The sequence below is a fragment of the Poromitra crassiceps genome (genome assembly GCF_964638095.1).
Source record: "Poromitra crassiceps genome assembly, contig: HAP1_SCAFFOLD_391, whole genome shotgun sequence".
In the NCBI taxonomy this organism is placed as follows: Eukaryota; Metazoa; Chordata; class Actinopteri; order Beryciformes; family Melamphaidae; genus Poromitra; species Poromitra crassiceps.
Genome location: NW_028152013.1, coordinates 110,046 through 117,287, shown reverse-complemented (window position 1 = coordinate 117,287; position 7,242 = coordinate 110,046).

Sequence of the window (7,242 nt, the reverse complement as noted above, 5' to 3'; positions counted from 1 at the left end):
GCGGTCTTAGCCTCTCTGGTGTCAACACTCTGTCTGATTTTGGATTTTTTTTTTTTCCAAAATCAGACTTGACACCAGTGAGGCTGAATACCGCACTGAGTCAATGCGGTCTTAGCCTCTCTGGTGTCAACACTCTGTCTGATTTTGGATTTTTTTTTTTTTTTCCAAAATCAGACTTGACACCAGAGAGGCTGAATACCGCACTGAGTAAATGCGGTCTTAGCCTCTCTGGTCTCAACACTCTGTCTGATTTTGGATTTTTTTTTTTTTTTTCCAAAATCAGACTTGACACCAGAGAGGCTGAATACCGCACTGAGTCAATGCGGTCTTAGCCTCTCTGGTGTCAACACTCTGTCTGATTTTGGATTTTTTTTTTTTTTTTCCAAAATCAGACTTGACACCAGAGAGGCTGAATACTGCACTGAGTCAATGCGGTCTTTGCCTCTCTGGTCTCAACACTCTGTCTGATTTTGGATTTTTTTTTTTTTTTTCCAAAATCAGACTTGACACCAGAGAGGCTGAATACTGCACTGAGTCAATGCGGTCTTAGCCTCTCTGGTGTCAACTCTGTCTGATTTTGGATTTTTTTTTTTTTTTTTTCCAAAATCAGACTTGACACCAGAGAGGCTGAATACCGCACTGAGTCAATGCGGTCTTAGCCTCTCTGGTCTCAACACTCTGTCTGATTTTTTTTTTTTTTTTTTTTTTTTTTTTTTCCAAAATCAGACTTGACACCAGAGAGGCTGAAAACCGCACTGAGTCAATGCGGTCTTAGCCTCTCTGGTGTCAACACTCTGTCTGATTTTGGATTTTTTTTTTTTTTCCAAAATCAGACTTGACACCAGAGAGGCTGAATACTGCACTGAGTCAATGCGGTCTTAGCCTCTCAGGTGTCAACTCTGTCTGATTTTGGATTTTTTTTTTTTTTTTCCAAAATCAGACTTGACACCAGAGAGGCTGAATACCGCACTGAGTCAATGCGGTCTTAGCCTCTCTGGTGTCAACACTCTGTCTGATTTTGGATTTTTTTTTTTTTTTTTTTCCAAAATCAGACTTGACACCAGAGAGGCTGAATACCGCACTGAGTCAATGCGGTCTTAGCCTCTCTGGTCTCAACACTCTGTCTGATTTTGGATTTTTTTTTTTTTCCAAAATCAGACTTGACACCAGAGAGGCTGAATACCGCAGTGAGTCAATGCGGTCTTAGCCTCTCTGGTGTCAACACTCTGTCTGATTTTGGATTTTTTTTTTTTTTTTCCAAAATCAGACTTGACACCAGAGAGGCTGAATACTGCACTGAGTCAATGCGGTCTTTGCCTCTCTGGTCTCAACACTCTGTCTGATTTTATTTTATTTTTATTTTTTTATTTTTTTCCAAAATCAGATTTGACACCAGAGAGGCTGAAAACCGCACTGAGTCAATGCGGTCTTAGCCTCTCTGGTGTCAACACTCTGTCTGATTTTGGATTTTTTTTTTTTCCAAAATCAGACTTGACACCAGTGAGGCTGAATACCGCACTGAGTCAATGCGGTCTTAGCCTCTCTGGTGTCAACACTCTGTCTGATTTTGGATTTTTTTTTTTTTTTCCAAAATCAGACTTGACACCAGAGAGGCTGAATACCGCAGTGAGTCAATGCGGTCTTAGCCTCTCTGGTGTCAACACTCTGTCTGATTTTGGATTTTTTTTTTTTTTTCCAAAATCAGACTTGACACCAGAGAGGCTGAATACTGCACTGAGTCAATGCGGTCTTTGCCTCTCTGGTCTCAACACTCTGTCTGATTTTGGATTTTTTTTTTTTTTTTTCCAAAATCAGACTTGACACCAGAGAGGCTGAATACTGCACTGAGTCAATGCGGTCTTAGCCTCTCAGGTGTCAACTCTGTCTGATTTTGGATTTTTTTTTTTTTTTTTCCAAAATCAGACTTGACACCAGAGAGGCTGAATACCGCAGTGAGTCAATGCGGTCTTAGCCTCTCTGGTGTCAACACTCTGTCTGATTTTGGATTTTTTTTTTTTTTTTCCAAAATCAGACTTGACACCAGAGAGGCTGAATACTGCACTGAGTCAATGCGGTCTTTGCCTCTCTGGTCTCAACACTCTGTCTGATTTTGGATTTTTTTTTTTTTTTCCAAAATCAGACTTGACACCAGAGAGGCTGAATACCGCACTGAGTCAATGCGGTCTTAGCCTCTCTGGTGTCAACACTCTGTCTGATTTTGGATTTTTTTTTTTTTTTTCCAAAATCAGACTTGACACCAGAGAGGCTGAATACCGCACTGAGTCAATGCGGTCTTAGCCTCTCTGGTGTCAACACTCTGTCTGATTTTGGATTTTTTTTTTTTTTTTCCAAAATCAGACTTGACACCAGAGAGGCTGAATACTGCACTGAGTCAATGCGGTCTTTGCCTCTCTGGTCTCAACACTCTGTCTGATTTTGGATTTTTTTTTTTTTTTTCCAAAATCAGACTTGACACCAGAGAGGCTGAATACTGCACTGAGTCAATGCGGTCTTAGCCTCTCTGGTGTCAACTCTGTCTGATTTTGGATTTTTTTTTTTTTTTTTTCCAAAATCAGACTTGACACCAGAGAGGCTGAATACCGCACTGAGTCAATGCGGTCTTAGCCTCTCTGGTCTCAACACTCTGTCTGATTTTATTTATTTTTTTTATTTTTTTTTTTTCCAAAATCAGACTTGACACCAGAGAGGCTGAAAACCGCACTGAGTCAATGCGGTCTTAGCCTCTCTGGTGTCAACACTCTGTCTGATTTTGGATTTTTTTTTTTTTCCAAAATCAGACTTGACACCAGAGAGGCTGAATACTGCACTGAGTCAATGCGGTCTTAGCCTCTCAGGTGTCAACTCTGTCTGATTTTGGATTTTTTTTTTTTTTTTCCAAAATCAGACTTGACACCAGAGAGGCTGAATACCGCACTGAGTCAATGCGGTCTTAGCCTCTCTGGTCTCAACACTCTGTCTGATTTTGGATTTTTTTTTTTTTCCAAAATCAGACTTGACACCAGAGAGGCTGAATACCGCAGTGAGTCAATGCGGTCTTAGCCTCTCTGGTGTCAACACTCTGTCTGATTTTGGATTTTTTTTTTTTTTTTCCAAAATCAGACTTGACACCAGAGAGGCTGAATACTGCACTGAGTCAATGCGGTCTTAGCCTCTCTGGTCTCAACACTCTGTCTGATTTTAATTTTTTTTTTTTTTTTTTTTTTTTTCCAAAATCAGATTTGACACCAGAGAGGCTGAAAACCGCACTGAGTCAATGCGGTCTTAGCCTCTCTGGTGTCAACACTCTGTCTGATTTTGGATTTTTTTTTTTTCCAAAATCAGACTTGACACCAGTGAGGCTGAATACCGCACTGAGTCAATGCGGTCTTAGCCTCTCTGGTGTCAACACTCTGTCTGATTTTGGATTTTTTTTTTTTTTTCCAAAATCAGACTTGACACCAGAGAGGCTGAATACCGCAGTGAGTCAATGCGGTCTTAGCCTCTCTGGTGTCAACACTCTGTCTGATTTTGGATTTTTTTTTTTTTTTTCCAAAATCAGACTTGACACCAGAGAGGCTGAATACTGCACTGAGTCAATGCGGTCTTTGCCTCTCTGGTCTCAACACTCTGTCTGATTTTGGATTTTTTTTTTTTTTTTTCCAAAATCAGACTTGACACCAGAGAGGCTGAATACTGCACTGAGTCAATGCGGTCTTAGCCTCTCAGGTGTCAACTCTGTCTGATTTTGGATTTTTTTTTTTTTTTTTCCAAAATCAGACTTGACACCAGAGAGGCTGAATACCGCAGTGAGTCAATGCGGTCTTAGCCTCTCTGGTGTCAACACTCTGTCTGATTTTGGATTTTTTTTTTTTTTTTCCAAAATCAGACTTGACACCAGAGAGGCTGAATACTGCACTGAGTCAATGCGGTCTTTGCCTCTCTGGTCTCAACACTCTGTCTGATTTTGGATTTTTTTTTTTTTTTCCAAAATCAGACTTGACACCAGAGAGGCTGAATACTGCACTGAGTCAATGCGGTCTTAGCCTCTCTGGTGTCAACTCTGTCTGATTTTGGATTTTTTTTTTTTTTTTTCCAAAATCAGACTTGACACCAGAGAGGCTGAATACCGCACTGAGTCAATGCGGTCTTAGCCTCTCTGGTCTGAACACTCTGTCTGATTTTAATTTTTTTTTTTTTTTTTTTTTTTTTCCAAAATCAGATTTGACACCAGAGAGGCTGAAAACCGCACTGAGTCAATGCGGTCTTAGCCTCTCTGGTGTCAACACTCTGTCTGATTTTGGATTTTTTTTTTTTCCAAAATCAGACTTGACACCAGTGAGGCTGAATACCGCACTGAGTCAATGCGGTCTTAGCCTCTCTGGTGTCAACACTCTGTCTGATTTTGGATTTTTTTTTTTTTTTCCAAAATCAGACTTGACACCAGAGAGGCTGAATACCGCACTGAGTAAATGCGGTCTTAGCCTCTCTGGTCTCAACACTCTGTCTGATTTTGGATTTTTTTTTTTTTTTTCCAAAATCAGACTTGACACCAGAGAGGCTGAATACCGCACTGAGTCAATGCGGTCTTAGCCTCTCTGGTGTCAACACTCTGTCTGATTTTGGATTTTTTTTTTTTTTTCCAAAATCAGACTTGACACCAGAGAGGCTGAATACTGCACTGAGTCAATGCGGTCTTTGCCTCTCTGGTCTCAACACTCTGTCTGATTTTGGATTTTTTTTTTTTTTTCCAAAATCAGACTTGACACCAGAGAGGCTGAATACTGCACTGAGTCAATGCGGTCTTAGCCTCTCTGGTGTCAACTCTGTCTGATTTTGGATTTTTTTTTTTTTTTTTCCAAAATCAGACTTGACACCAGAGAGGCTGAATACCGCACTGAGTCAATGCGGTCTTAGCCTCTCTGGTCTCAACACTCTGTCTGATTTTAATTTTTTTTTTTTTTTTTTTTTTTTTCCAAAATCAGATTTGACACCAGAGAGGCTGAAAACCGCACTGAGTCAATGCGGTCTTAGCCTCTCTGGTGTCAACACTCTGTCTGATTTTGGATTTTTTTTTTTTCCAAAATCAGACTTGACACCAGTGAGGCTGAATACCGCACTGAGTCAATGCGGTCTTAGCCTCTCTGGTGTCAACACTCTGTCTGATTTTGGATTTTTTTTTTTTTTTCCAAAATCAGACTTGACACCAGAGAGGCTGAATACCGCAGTGAGTCAATGCGGTCTTAGCCTCTCTGGTGTCAACACTCTGTCTGATTTTGGATTTTTTTTTTTTTTTTCCAAAATCAGACTTGACACCAGAGAGGCTGAATACTGCACTGAGTCAATGCGGTCTTTGCCTCTCTGGTCTCAACACTCTGTCTGATTTTGGATTTTTTTTTTTTTTTTTCCAAAATCAGACTTGACACCAGAGAGGCTGAATACTGCACTGAGTCAATGCGGTCTTAGCCTCTCAGGTGTCAACTCTGTCTGATTTTGGATTTTTTTTTTTTTTTTTTCCAAAATCAGACTTGACACCAGAGAGGCTGAATACTGCACTGAGTCAATGCGGTCTTTGCCTCTCTGGTCTCAACACTCTGTCTGATTTTGGATTTTTTTTTTTTTTTCCAAAATCAGACTTGACACCAGAGAGGCTGAATACTGCACTGAGTCAATGCGGTCTTAGCCTCTCTGGTGTCAACTCTGTCTGATTTTGGATTTTTTTTTTTTTTTTTCCAAAATCAGACTTGACACCAGAGAGGCTGAATACCGCACTGAGTCAATGCGGTCTTAGCCTCTCTGGTCTCAACACTCTGTCTGATTTTAATTTTTTTTTTTTTTTTTTTTTTTTTCCAAAATCAGATTTGACACCAGAGAGGCTGAAAACCGCACTGAGTCAATGCGGTCTTAGCCTCTCTGGTGTCAACACTCTGTCTGATTTTGGATTTTTTTTTTTTCCAAAATCAGACTTGACACCAGTGAGGCTGAATACCGCACTGAGTCAATGCGGTCTTAGCCTCTCTGGTGTCAACACTCTGTCTGATTTTGGATTTTTTTTTTTTTTTCCAAAATCAGACTTGACACCAGAGAGGCTGAATACTGCACTGAGTCAATGCGGTCTTAGCCTCTCTGGTGTCAACTCTGTCTGATTTTGGATTTTTTTTTTTTTTTTTTCCAAAATCAGACTTGACACCAGAGAGGCTGAATACCGCACTGAGTCAATGCGGTCTTAGCCTCTCTGGTCTCAACACTCTGTCTGATTTTATTTTATTTTTTTATTTTTTTTTTTTCCAAAATCAGACTTGACACCAGAGAGGCTGAAAACCGCACTGAGTCAATGCGGTCTTAGCCTCTCTGGTGTCAACACTCTGTCTGATTTTGGATTTTTTTTTTTTTCCAAAATCAGACTTGACACCAGAGAGGCTGAATACTGCACTGAGTCAATGCGGTCTTAGCCTCTCAGGTGTCAACTCTGTCTGATTTTGGATTTTTTTTTTTTTTTTCCAAAATCAGACTTGACACCAGAGAGGCTGAATACCGCACTGAGTCAATGCGGTCTTAGCCTCTCTGGTCTCAACACTCTGTCTGATTTTGGATTTTTTTTTTTTTCCAAAATCAGACTTGACACCAGAGAGGCTGAATACCGCAGTGAGTCAATGCGGTCTTAGCCTCTCTGGTGTCAACACTCTGTCTGATTTTGGATTTTTTTTTTTTTTTTCCAAAATCAGACTTGACACCAGAGAGGCTGAATACTGCACTGAGTCAATGCGGTCTTTGCCTCTCTGGTCTCAACACTCTGTCTGATTTTGGATTTTTTTTTTTTTTTTTCCAAAATCAGACTTGACACCAGAGAGGCTGAATACTGCACTGAGTCAATGCGGTCTTAGCCTCTCAGGTGTCAACTCTGTCTGATTTTGGATTTTTTTTTTTTTTTTTTCCAAAATCAGACTTGACACCAGAGAGGCTGAATACCGCAGTGAGTCAATGCGGTCTTAGCCTCTCTGGTGTCAACACTCTGTCTGATTTTGGATTTTTTTTTTTTTTTTCCAAAATCAGACTTGACACCAGAGAGGCTGAATACTGCACTGAGTCAATGCGGTCTTTGCCTCTCTGGTCTCAACACTCTGTCTGATTTTGGATTTTTTTTTTTTTTTCCAAAATCAGACTTGACACCAGAGAGGCTGAATACTGCACTGAGTCAATGCGGTCTTAGCCTCTCTGGTGTCAACTCTGTCTGATTTTGGATTT